Here is a 16,731-nt window from a genome sequence, read left to right as displayed (position 1 = left end):
ACAAAAATAAATGGTGACTGAACACAGACAAACAACAGGGGAGGTGAGAAAAATTGTAAAAACTTAAAATCAAATTTTAATGTAAAAAATGGCATCAAATTTGGAATTAGCATGTTAAAATACCGTAAAATGGGCCATTTGAGCAAGAAGAGTGTTGATACTATTTTAAATTCATATGGAATCCTTACAATCAAGATATAATAAGAGTGTGTGCATTAACAGATTAACTTATTTCCCCTTCTCTCCAAATCTGAAGACCCTTCATGAAAAAATTGAAATAAATATATGATGCAGTCTAGTGCTTTAGTGCTGTGAAGGCACATTTCCTGTTTTGCTCATATATTACACGTAAATAGAATTTGTGGTAATATTTACTGTTATTTAACATAATGTAGTAACAGTGGTACTTAAAATTTACAGCTGTACTAGATGTGCCATTCTTACTTTAACTGTAAGGCTTCATTTTGTGTGTCATCCATCCTCAGATGAATTTTTTCTTCTATTTTTCTCCAAAAACAACATGGTAACATTAGTAAAAAAAACAGTTTACATGATATCCTGTGTAATGGTAGTATTTGCCTCAGAGCACAATCAAAATTAGGTGGTGAGAGCTGCCTGAAGCACATAAGGCCTGAAAGCACATAACATGAGGTTAGTGACCCTTTAAGTCTTTCACAAAAGGATACCAAGGGAGAAGATAAGGCTATAAATAATGTCTTTTGCAAAAGGCAGATCTTGGGTTTTTTTGCCCAACACTGAAGTTGCCTGTTACCTGTTGTGAAAACTCTGCCTTTTGATCACTTACTGTTACGTTTATGCTTTTTTGGTTTTTGTTACCTATTTCTAATAAAGGTGACTTGACTTGAAGAATTTTGTGCAAGCATGGCCCTATTGTAACTGTCAGTGCAACCTTTCCCGTGTCAGAATAGTTCCCTTTTTCAACCAGATGGTTAGCATATGGTGCTATAGTTTTTAAACAAAAACCCCTGCTGATTTCTGCTTGAGTATTAAATTAGAAAAAGGTATAGACTTGCTAAAGAAGTTCCGGTCAGGCAATGCACTCAATTTGTACAGAGAAAATGGTGCAAAAGGCATGAAGACACTGATGCTGTCCTTAAAGCAAAAGCTGCTTTCTGCAGATGTAAGTACACCGGCGCTTTGGTTTATATACAGAACTTCATATGTCATGGGCTGGGTACTGGGATGTTGGTATTCCCTTTTCTGGTCCTTAAAATACAAAATCATTTCATGTTGCTATTTTAGTCCAGGGTTATCTCTCATTCTTTCTTATGCTATATGTAAAACTGTATGTAGACCTTTTTCTTTTGGGTCTTTGTGTGGTTTTTGTTTGGCTGGTTTTACTTTCTAACACTTGCATAGTTAAAATAACTAACTGGTTCTTCCTTAGAATCAGTCAAAGTAAATTGCATTGAGTGAATGATTGAGTGGATATTCTGAAAAGCACACGGATTGTATTTTCCCAGGAATTGAGTTAGTGATGAACTCTACAGAAAGCCTTTGAGAAGCAATACTTTTTGCCTTGTAATCAAAACAGTGTGCGGTATATAAAGCCAGATTCTAGGCTCTCACCTAAATCTCTTTTTTTTGCATGTTACCTCTAGTAGTATTCTTTGCAGACTTTATTCTTAGTTGAATTGACTTGAGATTGGGTATGCCTCAGAGTTGTGTCATAGTATTGGCAGCTCATATCTGAGTCCTGATGTGCACGACTTCATGCATAACTGTAATTTCTTGAAGCTGGCTTTCTCTGTCAAGTGAAGCTTGCTCATTCTTCCCCTGTTTTCTGCAGATATTCAGCTGGATTCAAGCATGCTTCTTTTTTGATTGTCTGAGACCTGTTTGAATGCAGCATTTACTTCAGCTGTCATACGGCATTTTGGAGAAGCAAGACTGAAGAGAACAATTGGAAAAAAAGGAGTTTTCTGATCAGACTCTGCAGAACTTGCATCTGATGTTGTGCAGGTAGTGTTAGGTGTGCATGTCACGGTCTGTTTGAATCACTCAAATTTGCTTACTAGGAAGGAAAACACACACATCAAACAAGCACTCAGTCCCCTTTGTACTGAATGCTCTAAAATGTGAATTCACTAGCTCATCACTTAATTTGTGAGGTTTCTAACTCAAAAGTTCTCTAATAACTCGTTACTTGCAACTTGTAACTCACACATCTGCGAGCAAAACAGTTGCCAAACCAACAGTAAGAGTGCTCATTCTTGCTCCTCTTGTCATGGTGTGGGCACCCCCTGTATCACACTGGGAAGCACAAAAGTCTCAGCAATCCAGCTGCTGTTGGATCCACTTCAAAATCGTTTGGGGTAAGCTGGCGTTTATACCGTCCAGCTTGGAAGTTTGGTCTGTACCATTGCCAGGAGTTAGGGGATCCTGAAGAAACTGCCAGACCATCAGTACCCAAGGAGGATGGCTGCAGGGGACAGTAAGCTGTAGGTGGCAGTGATTGCATAAGGACCTTTAGCTCTTCCTGGCCTTGTGTTTGCCTATGTGTTGCTCTCACCTAATGGAGCTGCTCCCAGCTTACATCAGGCTCATTAACATGAGCTGTGTGTTAGCCAAAATCTGAGCAGGAGTAGAGTGAACAGGCACTGTTCATAGCTGGAAAAGATTAGCAGAAGTTTCAAGGTTTATTTTCTTGCAGTTGAATGTCACCTATTCTTATTTAAACATCTGAATCCAGCCTGCAACAAATATCAATGGGGCAGTAGAGAAGACTGGTTGTATGGGGACTCTCATTCTTTTCTGGGACTGTTCAGGGATAGTGACAGTAGGAACCACTAGGCTTTCTTTACCAAGCCATGGAGAATTGAGTTGCCTTAGGAACAGTAGCTTTATGTGGGCATGTGGAAGGCAGGGGTTAAGTCAGAGAAACAAAGGTTTGTTGGGTCAAAATGATACAAAGGACCTTGTCTTAAGTATTTCTAAATTTATTGTCACAAAGTGCATGTAACTGGAAGGAATATGAACACAGAAAAATGTTTTAACTGTATCACTCTGTAGTCATTTGTTCTGCATCTACTAAACAAATTGTCTAGGCACAGCAGGGGATTGTTAATACAATATAAGGCAATAGTTTCAACTTTCCACAAAGTAGCAAAAAACCCACCAGTATGTGTTTGTTTTAAGACCACAGAGTTAATCTTTGTAGACCTGCTACTGTGACCAAAAAAAATATTCCTTAATACTCAATCTAAAATCTTTGTTTCTTTTTATAAGTAATTGGAAGTTACTGGTTTTGCAAAGGGTACAACAAAAAAGGCTGTGAAAAGAAAATGCTGCATGAAATTACAGTATCTGAGATCCATTGTTTGACATCCTTGACTGAAAAATTACATGGTATACAGAATATTCTCTGAGTAATAATCTACATCAGATGAGATGTTGGCTCCAAGTACTTTTGGGGTATTTGAGCTCTAGATTTTGCTTTTAGAACTACAGGGAAGTTTTCTGTTCCCTGGATGACACTGACAGTGTCTGTAGACTGACAATAAAAATTTCAGTCAGTTTTTAAGATAGCACCTGAAGCTATTTGTCACAGAAAAGAATGAGAGGTCAGAGCTGTGCACTAGAATTTATTTCTGATATTCTTGGAGTTCTCAAGAGTTTTGGCCTGCCTTTAAAGTAGAGTTTAGGAATGCTAAACCCCAACTGATTCAACCGATTCTGTTGATTAAATTATTAAATCTTGTTATCTCTTTTACCTGTCAGCCTGTATGTATGAAATAATCAGCATTTGGAACATTCATAAGCTTTTAAATGAATTATAATTCAGCATGATTATGGATCATCTTTTGAAAGGAAACAAAGCTGTTTCAGATGTAGTGTGGCTTTGAGCATGCATTATTGTTGGATTAATCCCAAGGATATACACTCAGATGTGAGCTCTAGTATGAAGCCACATTTAGACACATACTGCGTTGGTAGGGCACTTGAGCTATGTTGTTTTGTTTTTTTTTTTCCTAGTGAGTTATAAAAGTGAGAATTTCACACATGGACAGGGCAAAACTCTCAGCACTAAACATGGTTTAGTCAATAGTTTCTCTGCAGATCGGGCTCATTACTAACTTGGATGAGAACTGCACTTGGGGTTTATTCCAGAGCTGTGATGAGTCAGCCCATATGAAAAATACTTCAAGTATCTGGTCACAAACTTTCAGCTTTTTTTCTGAGTGAGGGGTAGAGGAGTACAAATTACTATTTTTCTGTATTGCAGTTACAAAGACTCCACTTAACTGTGCCCTTAGGAGATGGATGCACAGTGAACAGGATGGTTGGTTCTAATCTTCCCGCTTCTCCGAGGTTATAGCTACTGAATCAAATTCTTCAAGAGAGAGAAGTACTTTATTTATTCTACTGATGACCAAGACGGAGAGAGTACTGACTGTTAGGTTATGTGATAAAAGGCCTGTCTACACACACAGGAAGGAGTGCAGAAGTAGAGGAACCCAAGTAACACCCTGCCAGCACTCCTCCCAGGACCATCACAGGAGAACCATAACCACAGACCAGAGGAGCACAAAGGCAGGCAGGGGCACCAAAATTACAGACTGAAATAAAGAGATGCCTGGTTTGGCTCCCCACGGGGCTGTGCTGGAGTAGCTTCAGTCCATCAGCTTGGACTGATAAATTCACCAGCTAGCTGTTCCTTGAGGAGGCCACATCTTAGTAATCAGAGCTGAAAACAGGCTAATTTGCCACCTTCTGAAGCACTACTCTTGCTACTGCCCACCATTTGTATGCTTTCAGGGAACCATGTGACACACACCCTTGTCACTTGTCAGCAGTACTAGTTCTGCCCTCCAGCTAGCTTGTGCAATTTCTGATTTTTAGGTACGGTAGGTTTAACTTATAACTGGGAGATGTTCTGTCACTGTGGTGTAGATCTGATTTGCCTTTGGTGCTTTTCACAAAGAAGGCTGATGTGGACATGATCTAGCTAACATGGGCTTGATTTTTGTTCACAAGTTTATTACTCAATTCTTCTGGGTAACTGGCTTCCCAAGCCTTCTAGCTATGTCTCTGAGCCTCTCTAGGCTCATTTGCATGGAAGTGCTTTTCTTTCAGCACTGTATCCTGCTCTCATTTTATCTCGTCTCACCTTGTACCTTAGAGGAGTACTGGGACCAGAGGTTCTTTTGCCATGAGGGGAACAGCCTGTGCAGACACTCTCTTCTGCATAACAGCAGCAAAAGAATAGCAGTGTCGAGAATGTGGCCTAGAAGTGGCAGGTTCCTCAAAATCATGACTAGAATATCATTCTAGGAAAGAGGACTATCCAGGTGCAATCAGTTTGGCCTGTCATTCATCCCGTTTTTGCAAGAACAAAGGGAAGTGTTGGGTTTTTACCTTTTTCTAACAGAGTGCAATAACTGCTGAGTACTTGAAATCATAATAACCTTTAGCAGCCTGTCTCTGACTGTAGCCAGTTTCCGCACTTTCAGTTCTGCCTTTGAAACTGTGGTTTCATTTTGTATTTGAGAGATGCTGGTCTTCCCTCAGGTCTCAAAAGAAAGCTGAATTTGCATTATTACCACTGGATAATGGATACAGAGACAGTCGATTGGAGGTACACTGTGATTAAGGTTGAGCATGCATCTGTTTTGAAATTTTTAAAATTGGTTTTAAATCTTGCTTGAGTGGCAATTTAGTAAATAGGGGTACTTGTCTTAGTTTCTGTCACTTTTCAGAGGTCATCTGTTTTAAAAGTGGCATGTTGTTCATTGTGTATTAATTCCAGTGCAGTTTAATGATAGGCTTTCTAAGCATTGCTGAGCATGCTCTAGAAGAGCACTGCTTCCTTTGATGTGAGGAGGCATGGGGCTGTGGTGGGAAGAATTTAAGGACACTGTTGTTCTAGCAGTCATGGCTGCCTGTGTACATTATCAAGCTTGAAAGGCCTTCACAGCATTTCAGGGGAGATGAAATAGCACTGATTGTGGTGGGTGACTGAACACATTTTCCTTCAGAGCTGCTCAGTAACAGCTGACAAGAACAGTTTTAGGAAGGTTCTAGGAAGGCTTCTGGTAAAGCTCATTGTATGTGTCTTTATTGCCACCTTCTGGGAAGGGAGAAAAATAATTCTTGAGTAGACTTCTACAAACATCACATCCTTTATTTTTGACAATACGCATGCTAACTTTTTTCTTGTACAAGTACATTCATATTGGTAACAGAAGATAAAAGTATGTGCAAAGCAAAAATATTATGCTCTTAATGCTTCCGGGGAGATCACTCTACTTCGCTCTCTTTTCTTTCATTGTTATTTGCATTTTCTGTAAATATGCCTATTTCCACAAGCACTTCTGTCTTAGGGGGCTTGGTTTTTTAGCTTGTTCTTGTAAGCAATAAGATTGCAGAAATAAAAATATCTTGGAATAAGCAATTAGTAAAGCTGATATTTCTTCAAAGTGCTCTCTAGAATATATATGCACCTTGAATTTAACAGCATCTTTATTTTAATGGAAAGCAAGGTGGAATTTTTCAGAAGCATTCATTCCTAATCTGTACCTAGTGATGTAAGTGAAATTTTTGGGGGTTGTTTTGGTTGTGGGTTTTTTTCTTTAATTTCTGTAAGAATGTTTAAGCCATGACCAAATATTTTATAATAATCTGCTTCCAGATGTATACTACAGCCAGACTAGATTACTGAAGAATTACATATATGGAAAAGAGGGGAGCCCTGTTTAATTCATGTATTAACAATGCATGTTTAATTTAACTATTACTGTAATTTATGGAAATCATGTAGAGGCTTCAAGAAATTAGATCCTGTTGCATTTGAGAGGAAGGGCAGAAATGAGCCATGAAGTAAATTGTATCTTTTGACTGGTAATTCTGAGAGACAGATATTGACACAGTCAAACAATATCTAGTGTGGTATTTTATATGTATATATATATATATATTTCTGTGTCTTATATTTTTATATTGTTTCTATGTTATATACAGTATATAAACTATATATGTCTATATTTAAATAAACATATATTTTAATATATAAACTAAACTAAGGAAAATAGAACAGGAGCTAAATGGATAAAGCATCTCAGATTATATATTAGATGATTTACGGTGGGAGACTATAAAGCAGTGATTTGCCTATAGTCAAGTAGGGGGAGTATGTCGCAGAGGCAGAAGCAAATTTCGATTTCCGGAATGCTAACCATGAGGCTACCAGTCTTCCCAGTTGTTATATCCCCCCCTACTCCAAATTAAATAGCATTCTTGCATCTCTGCTTGGATTTCTTGCAGTTTCTGTAAACCTTTCTAGTTTGAGGAATGAAATAGGATTTTCTTCTTCCCCTCTCTTAAATGAAGTTTTCTTTTTAGCTGCTGTCATCTCAATAATGAGAATACCTTCAGCAGTCTGCAAGTATATTTCAGTTGTAAATTTTAACCCATGTAAAGCCAAAACATGCCTTGATCAATTCCTGAGAGTGCTTCTAAAATGAGTTAAAATGTGAGGGTGCAGTGCGATAGTAATGTCACAATTTTTTCCCACGTTTTTTCATCACGATTGTCACACATGAAGCTAGTGGCATTAGAGCATTAGCTGTTGTGCAGGTAAACAGTTTTAATGAAACTGTACTGAAGTAAATTCTGTGTCTGAGTATTGATTTTTTTGCAGCCTTTACGTATTTGATGCCTTGAAACCAGTGTCCCACTGTAGATGATGCCTACTGACAAAGATAGTATATATGGTAAAGTTTTGTCAGACCTCTAATTGCTTTTTTGGTAAACTGTCTCTCTTTAAAAAAAACCAAAACAATTGGACTGTGCCATAACAAGGTCCTTTGTGGTTTTTTTCTTCAGGTGAAAAATGTGTTTTGTATGAAGGCAAAGGAAGGCATAAAAAAATCAATACGTGCCTTAGTGGCTATTGGAAATGGTAAAGGGGCTGCAGGTATGTGTATTTTCTGTATGTAAAATATGCCAAAGTAATAATTGTTTGTTATAGGACTTCAGGAGACATGATGACTTGAAGAAAATTTACCCTTTTTCCCACTGGCCAATATTGAAATACCTGTAAGAATTTTGAATTTCATTTATAAAAGTAAGATTTATAATAAAATTATGTATGTATTCATTTGGACACTTTGTTTTATATAAAAAAAGAAGTGGGGAAAAGTAGTAACATATGATTAGTTTTGGAGCATATATTATCCAGTGGGAAAAAAATTTTTTGTTTAACTCTAGAGTGATAGAACTAACCACAGGTCGAACCTACCAGAAGGGATCATGTGTGCTTTCCTGTGCACTGTTCATTTTACTGTTGATACCGTTTGTGTTTTAAAAAAAATCAAAGCCTGAAAGTATTCAGTCACACATATCTGCATTTGTTTCTCCTAGCCGCAGAGTATAGTTGTTTACTCTCAAGAGTAAACAACTACAAAAAAAAAGAACCAGGCACCTGCAAATTCCAGGGGACCTGGAAACTTGAGCCCTTTGAGTCTGGTCTCATAGTGACCTCAGTGATCTGTGGCTTGACCCATTTGTAGGCTTTCTTCATTATGACTCTTTATAACAGTCTCTTCAGCAAGCAATTTGAAGTCGAACCATGGAAATGCTGTCTACAGTGTAAAATAAATAGGATGTGTGGTGTGGTTTTGGTAGCAGGGGAGGGGGCTACAGAGGTGTGGCTTCTTGGAGCTCCCCCAGCTCCAAGTCAGACCCACCTCTGGCCAAGGCTGGGCCAATTAGCGATGGTGGCTGTGCCTCTGAGATAACATGTTTAAGAACAGGAACCTGGGAGGAGGAGTTGGAGTTTTGAGGAGGAGTTGTAAAGGAGACACCTCTGCAAACACTGAGGTCAGCGGAAGAAAGGAGGAAGAGAGGGAGGTGTGCCAGAGCAGCGACTACCCTATAGCCCATCGTGTGAGGGCAGGCTGTGCCCCTGCACCCATGGAGGTCACTGGTGGAGCAGATGCCCTCCTGCAGCCCATCAAGGACCCTACATCAGAGGAGGTGGCTGTACCCAAAGAAGGCTGGGATTCTGAGAGAAGTCCACACTGGAGCAATCTGTTCCTGAAGGACTGCAGCCTGTGGGAAGGACCCATGCTGGAGCAGGGGAAGAGTGTGAGGAGTCCTCCCCTTGAGGAGGAAGAAGCAGTAGAGACAACAGATGATGGACTGACTGCAATCTCCATCCCCTGCCCCCCTGTGCTGCTGGCAGGGAGGAGGTAGAGAAATTGGGAGCAAAGCTGAGCCCGGGAAGAAGGGAGGGTTGGGGGAAGGTGCTTTTAAGACGTGGTTGTATTTCTCACTGTCCCCCTCTGATTGTTTTAGTGCTGGTGACGGTGGTGTTCAAATTAAATTGGTGTTCTCTTTCTTCCCCGATGGAATCTTGCCCATGACCATAATGGGTGACTCATCCCTCCCTGCCCTTGTCTTGATCCCCAAGCCTTTTGTTTTATTTTTTCCTCCCCATCCCTGAGTGGGAGGGAGTGAACTGTGTGGTGCTTAGTTGACCTCTGGGCTTAAAGCACGACAGACAAATCAAAAGAAATGTCAAATTATGAGGGATAGTATAATACAAGCTGTGAAAAGAGACCTTTTTTGTTTTCTTCTTCAGCAGGAGAAAGAATACTGGTTAGAGGCACTCCGTTTAGTTGTGATTTCCTCGTAACAGACTCTAAGCATTGTTATGTGTGCAGGGTAGAGATGACCAAGCTATGTCTAGAAGCAATCAAACCATCTCAGTGTAGCATCTAACTTGGATTAAATAACCCTATATCCCAGCATAAAGGCACTATGCAGCTACCCTGTACACCAATGAGTTTCTTGCTTGTTTCCAGTTCTGTTGAGGAGATAGTGTTTATCTTTCACTCAGTTCTCAGATACGAGGAGTTGAAGACCTTTTTTGTTGCAGGATTAAGTTTTATTTAAGAAGCACTCTCGAGTGTGCTAAGTTTTTCTCCATAAGGAGATAGTTTTCATGCATTCTCTGGTCTTTAATATACAAACCGATGTATATTAAAATTGGGTTAGGCCCCAAATAGACTTAGAGATAAGACAGCTGTAAAGGATTAAAAGAAGAATCAGCTAAAAAAATAGAAAATTAATAGCTGTGAAGTAAATAATCCAAATAATATAATCTAAATAATAGAGAATTCCTACCTGTATCAGGAGGCAAGAATATGACATATATTGTGTATATAGTGTACAGGAAATTGCATTTGCATTGCTATATGACTCTAGTAAAGAAAATCCTGCTTTCAGTATATATGCAGAGCATCTACCTTTTGGCTGTAAATAGTCTCCTTTTATTATGAGCTGAATAGATATCTCTGATGATGGGCTGTATGTGGGAGCTTTAATAAGACAACTCTGTTTCTGTAGTTTTGCAGAACTTCATTTATGTGAAAGATTCAAGTCCAGAGCTGTTCCTCAGTTTTAATTACAGTTTGGAGGGGAGGAGAGTTTATATATAGAGGAAGGTGTGGTTCTCCAACAGAAAGATGTGTTACTCTGAAAAATTCTTCGTACCTCCTCTCTGAAAAGCTTTTTCATGAAATACGTTCTCACTTTAATCCCTATGTACTGAATGATTGAATTGAGGTTGCCCAGGCGACCTCATTTGTGGCATTTTCTAACCTACTGTGTCACTTCACAGTATTAATAAACTGCTATTGTGCTCTGTGCGTGTGTTTAAAAGAATACTACAGTTTCCTTGCATTTTCTTGTGCAGGAGTTGGAAACTGACAGAGACTTCTGGGTGCGGGCATGGGGAAAGCTGTCTCAAGAGGTAGCTGATAGCAGACACTACCCTCTCTGTCTGCTTCTTTCACAGCACCACAATAGTCGGGATGGTATTTCTTTCCTAGATCTTTTCCAGCCCATTTCTCCTGTAATGTCTGCATGAAATGAGTGAGTTGGTGTTGGCCAGTGGGTCCAATCCCATTATTTTTTGAATTAGGCTTTTAGATACAGGTAACCTACAGCCCCAGCTGACACAACAGAAACATCAAAGGACCAAACAAGCTAGATCTCCTGCTTTGAAGTTAAATAATTTTAATTCAATCTACCTTGACATTGTTGGACTACAGTTTGTAAAAATGGTTGTCACATCCTCTTATTCATTCCATACAGTCAGCTGCTGCCCTGCTCTGAGCTGACTGCAAATACTCCAGGACTGCTGTGAAATCTTTTCATTGCTACCACAGTTGACCTGGTAAATAGGAGTAGGTCGGAGGGTTCAGAGAGAATTAGGTAACAGTTTGTAAACCAGCAGTCTGTTTTTCCTCTGTTCTACAGGCATACATTTATTGCAAATGCACTATTCTGCTCAACCTGGTTTTCATATTCTCTATTTCACTAATAGAAACACGGTCTCCTCCTTTGCTTCTAGGGTCTTGGAGATACTCCCTGTACAGATGTAATTGATATATCTGCATCAGCTTCCTTTTTTTCATTGTTCCCTTCTTTTAAGCAGAAGACTGGGCTTTTTTTTTTTTTTTCTTTTTTTTTTTTTTTTTTTCCTGAAGCCATCACCACTATTCAATTGTTTGGAACAAGTTTGGACAAATACACAAAAGAAATAACTTAAGCCTTATTTGTTTTCATTTGACAACAGGCAATTGGCATCCAGTTGTTAGGTATTCATAACTCCTAAACGGTTTACTTTCTGTGGTTTCTGTGGTTTTCTCTGGACCATTTTCTGAGACATGCTGACCTGCCATACTTCACAACTATTGACAGCAATTTAGTAGCTAGCACTCCTTCTACCTGTCTGTAGGCAGCCTCGTGCATTTGTTGTTCTTGATCAGATGTCCTTTAGCAGACAGACGTGCCCTACAGTGTCACCTATATTGGTCTGCTTTTTCATCCTTACCTATAAGCTCTTGGTTGGCTCATCATCCATCCCCAGAGCAGAGCAGATCTGCGTCTATTCCAGCTATTTTCTCACATAAAGGCAACTCCACCTCCTCGTCTTCCCAACCTGTCTTTTCTAAAGAGCCTGTAGCACTCCACTGTAGCACTCCGTTCACGTTAGCCATTCAGCACGCCTGCACGACTTCAGCAAGATGATAGACATGCAACTGCACACAAATCTCTTACTTCCTCATGTTTATTCTCCATGCTGTACGCATTAGTGTACAGGCACTTCAGAGAGGCACCTTAGCATGCTGATTTCCCAGATAGCACTTTTCCATTACAGTGCCTCGCAGAAACATTCTTGCTTACAGGCAGATGCTGGTGGTCACCCCACTCGAGGCCTGTTTTGATGATTTTTGCTTTCCCTTTTGTTCACATCACTTCAGACCCTTTGTTCATCAACCCTGTCTGTCACCCCCTGAAATGCTGGGGTTTCAACCCCAAGCCCTAAATTAAGGCTGACATATGGGTGATTCCCACAGCCCTTCCCAAAGGGGGGGTGAGTTTGCCTTTAGGCTTCCCTCCAGGGTGCGGCCGGCCCTGCAGACAGAGCCATTGGGTAAACGAGCCATTTTAATCCCTAGATTCTTTTTCTGTTGCTCTTTAGTCAGTCTCCTCTATTTTGTAGCTGTGCTTTTGATTTCTCAGCAAAGCACTCTGCATCTGTCTTTGTTGAATTTCAGTGTTTTGGTTTCAAACTGTGTCTCCAGTTTGTCAGACCTACATTGACTTCTTCTGACCTCCAGTACGCTTACAGCGCTTCCCAAGAAAATATCCTCAACCCATTTTTTTTCGGTCTCTGTTCCCCTAATCAAGTCATCGGTGACGACACCTGCAGATATTAAAGCCATAACAAATACACATCAGGATCCTATCTGGAAAATGCTCTTGGCCTGACAGCAAGCTGCTGGTCATGGAGATAACGTACTTTAATGATGATTTTGCCAGGTTCTTACGTCCTTAGTTTATTTGTGAGAGTCCCATGTTGAACCATGTCAGAATACGAGTCCACTTCTGTCACATTAGCACCTTAGCCTGGGTAGCTTGTTGCTGCCAGTTTTTGCCAGTGTTCTGCCTTGTCTGAGTATCTTGCCAGCCTTTTCAGTTACACGACACCTTCACATATATGCAAGTATCCTCCAAAAACCAGGAAACGCTTTTCCACTTAATGAATATTTTCCCTGTTTTATAACTGATGGAACTAGATTGTACATTTCCTGAAACGGGTTTGATGTTGTCTAAGAAAAAAATGTGCTTATGTCCCAATGTGCTCTGGACAGCAGGCATTGCGGGCCTTATTAAGAAGTGTAATGATAGATCAGTGTGTAAAACTTTGTAGATAAATTGTCTGTGTGAGAGAGAGACTTATTATGTGCTCATGCTCTGAAAACACGCTGTAACACATAGATATACAAAATTGAGATTTTTAGGGATGGTAAAGCTCTTGCTGAGTTTACCTTAGTCCCTGACAGGCTTTTGTGTTTCGTGAGAAGGCTTCATAGCAGAAGCAGGAGCTGGCTGTGATTTTAGTACAATTAAATGACTTGTGGACATACTGCAGAACAAGGTTTAACTGGAGGCAGGCTCTGGACTTCATCTCTGCCACCATTCCAGGTAGCTCCTGTTTCTAGCACATGCCAGCTGGATGGAAACTGCCAGGGATATTGCTTATCTGTGCTGCAGAATATGCTACCTTTCGGAGTGTGGACAGCTCTTAATCGATTTTCATCTCTGTCCTGACTTTACAATTACAGTAGTCACGAGACTACTCTGCTAGCCACACTGATACATCTCTGAGTAGTGTAAATTAGTTCCTAGTGTGAATTAATAAGGGGAAATGCAGAACAGTTTGTCAAATACACTTATGTGACTGTGAAGCCCAGCACTGAAACCCTGCAGCTGTAATTAATAGGTACAAGAAATTAAAATTATTCATAGATTTCACCTTAGACCATGGCATATGTAGACTGTCTCCACTTGAAGTGCTGTGGGCATTACAGCTGTATAGTTACGGATGCTGAAGCTTCTCACTTTGCGTAATTCCAGCTGGCAATTTCTGTATGTAGGACTCGGATATCTCAACAAATGATCACAACAAAGCCTAATGTTTCGGTAGAAAAGGTAAAGTCACTGTTACACTGAAATGTTCCTTTCTTGAATTCAATCCTAATCCCTGCAAAGTGGAGGAAAAACCCAGTTGTGTAGTCAGGATTATGTATTAGACAAGTGAAAATCCAAGTTTAAAAAGTATTGTAATGTGCATGTGAATGTGAACTTAACTTGGAGTAGCCCCTTAGTACGGACTTAAAATGGATGTTCTGTTTAAACACTCTTACTAGAGGCTACCCAGAAAATCTAATGTAAATTGCACACAACATTGTGTTAGTTTATAGGAAGCATACATTTAAAATACTTCTTTTTTGGTTACCTTTGTATCTATTTTTGAGTGCGAAAAAATTTGTTATGTTTAAATGACCCTGTTCTCTTACATAGGCCTCACTGAGTTAAACCTCAGTAGAACAACATGATTGCCACAGATAAGTTAAAAATGTCTGAGCCAAACTTTCTCTCCACAGCTGGAGTTTGCAGTTAGAATCCTTTACTTTTGTGTTTGGAATAAATTTTGTTCAGTGACTGATGGACTTAGTTTGCTGGCTTCTGAGTTTCATGTATTACCAATATGCAGAAACCTGACTGAGATAAGATGGGAGAAAGGCAACAATAAGAATGCCAGAAATTAAATGTTTTAAGTCACCGAAAATGATACTTTGACAAATAGCCTTTCAGAGGTCATTCACATGTAATTGTGTCAAAAACTTGAATTTGTTTTGTAGCACAGAAAACAGTGTTTTCTCAAATGGCAGAACAAATGGCTTTGGATGGTGATAGTTTCTTTTCCAAGTGTAGGTTAAAAGAAAAAGGGACATATTGGCACAATAAAACATGCAGCACTGGAATAGATTTTTTTTTTTCCCCCTCATTTGCTCAGCTGCAAGACTGTCCTGCAGAGTGGACTAATCAATAACCTGGCTTTTCAGCTTTTAAGTAAGACACGTTAGAACTATCACAGGCCAATTTTAAAATATTAATACAGCTAGGCCACACGAAACAAATCTCTGGGGAATGAGAGAGCAAAATCAGACTCCTCCGAAAGTAACCCTCATTAATGTCTGTCAAGCCTAAGAAACCACTTGCAATTAATGCTAATGTACGACAGTTATGCACTGGAGCTCATACAACACTCTGATGGAGATGGGTGCAGATGACATGAAAACCTCTGTTGTGTTTGTGGATTTTGAAATATGCTTGTCCCTCCTCCCCACTCACCTACAAATTTGAAGTTGTTACAGTTACAAGATTTTGTAATTTGGCCTGTAGTTTCCAAAGACACACAAACTTTTTTTGATCTTCCTGCTCTGAACAGTAAGTTGAAAACAAATGAGTGTCACAACACTCATTTGTTCTTTAAGTTCGATTAAAATAATTCTTTTTTTCTAGAAATATTTTGCTGCCTTTCCAATGTAGTTTTATCTCCAAGGAGTCTGTCACCTTCTTTATTTCCATTCCCGGTCCTTGACACTGTACCACTAATGTAATAACCAAGTGTCATTCATGCCAGTTGCTGGGCTGGGAGAAGGGAACTGATGTTTCTGCACAGTACCTGATAATCTCTTGCTAGTGCACAGTATTCTGCGAGCTTTTGTGAGCTGAAGGGGAAAAGCATAACTTCTTTCTGGAGAGAAGCTCAAAGGACAGCATTACTTGAGCATACCGGTTGTTTTGAGCAGTAACTTCACCATAGGCGACCAGTTTAAATCCCTCCATTATGTATGTGAACCAGGAGTTTAAAGTCAGATTTACCATCATTAGGAGTTACTGAAGCTGTTGTTCACAGCTGGTCACCTGAAATTGCAAAGGAAGTGGTTTTGAAGCTATGTAGGTATTGCTTTTTAGAAGAAGCAGTCTTGGTCAAGATCCGGTTAAATCTAGAGTGTCCCCTTGTAATGGCTTCTTATTAATACTCTTTTAAGCAAACTTGTTGCCTTGCTTCCCTGATGCATTTTTTTTTCTTTTTGGGAAGTACTGGAGTGTTACTTTTTTTGTTGAAAGAAATTGCCTTTTGCTTGAATGTTCCCTGGGTGGTGGGGTATGTTTGTGGAAGATTCTTCTAAAGCTGCCAATGGTACTTCTTAGGAATACTACCCAAACCTGTGGTATTAAACAGGTTGCATTTTTTATGGTTTTGTTTTGAATTTATAGGTGGTGACAGTTTCATTTGGATTTGCAATATGTTAAGTAAGGTGTATTTAGTATAAAACCCCCCAATGATCTTTATGTTAGCATGGCTGCAAAGACTGGGAAGAAAGGTCTTTTTGCTATTTTTAAGATAGAGTGTGTTCTAACATGCTAAGAAGAGGTCTTAGGTCTCTATTCTGACTTAGCTAAGTTGTATGCTTACAAATACTCATATAATGCTAATTTATATTTTTTTTACCAGGTTATGGTCTTTGTTGTCACCGAGCTATCATCACCATCTGCAAACTAATTGGCATTAGAGACATGTATGCCAAGGTTTCTGGATCCAAAACCTTGATTAACATAACCAGAGCTCTCTTGAAAGGCTTGACACAACAGGTGGAGTGCAGTCTCAGTGCTTCTATACATCAGGTCAGGGGACGGAACAGGATTATACTGTAATAGTTTTTGGTCAAACGGTTTATATTCTAGGCTTAAAATGAAGACATTTTCCAAAGAGCAAACAAAATCAGCCTGTGAATAATTCCTCAGCAGTTGTTTGAAGTTGTCCAGTCAGAAACAGTTGTA

The 16,731-nt window shown here is 39.5% G+C and overlaps 1 pseudogene; it reads left to right on the top strand.

Annotated features, from left to right (window-relative positions):
• The window catches only part of LOC141958000 (small ribosomal subunit protein uS5m-like), a 41,560-nt pseudogene that overhangs the window by 23,035 nt on the left and 1,794 nt on the right, over positions 1-16,731 (top strand).

Source organism: Athene noctua, chromosome 1 (assembly GCF_965140245.1).
Source record: "Athene noctua chromosome 1, bAthNoc1.hap1.1, whole genome shotgun sequence".
In the NCBI taxonomy this organism is placed as follows: domain Eukaryota; kingdom Metazoa; phylum Chordata; class Aves; order Strigiformes; family Strigidae; genus Athene; species Athene noctua.
This window is presented reverse-complemented; position numbering and strand designations above follow the sequence as displayed.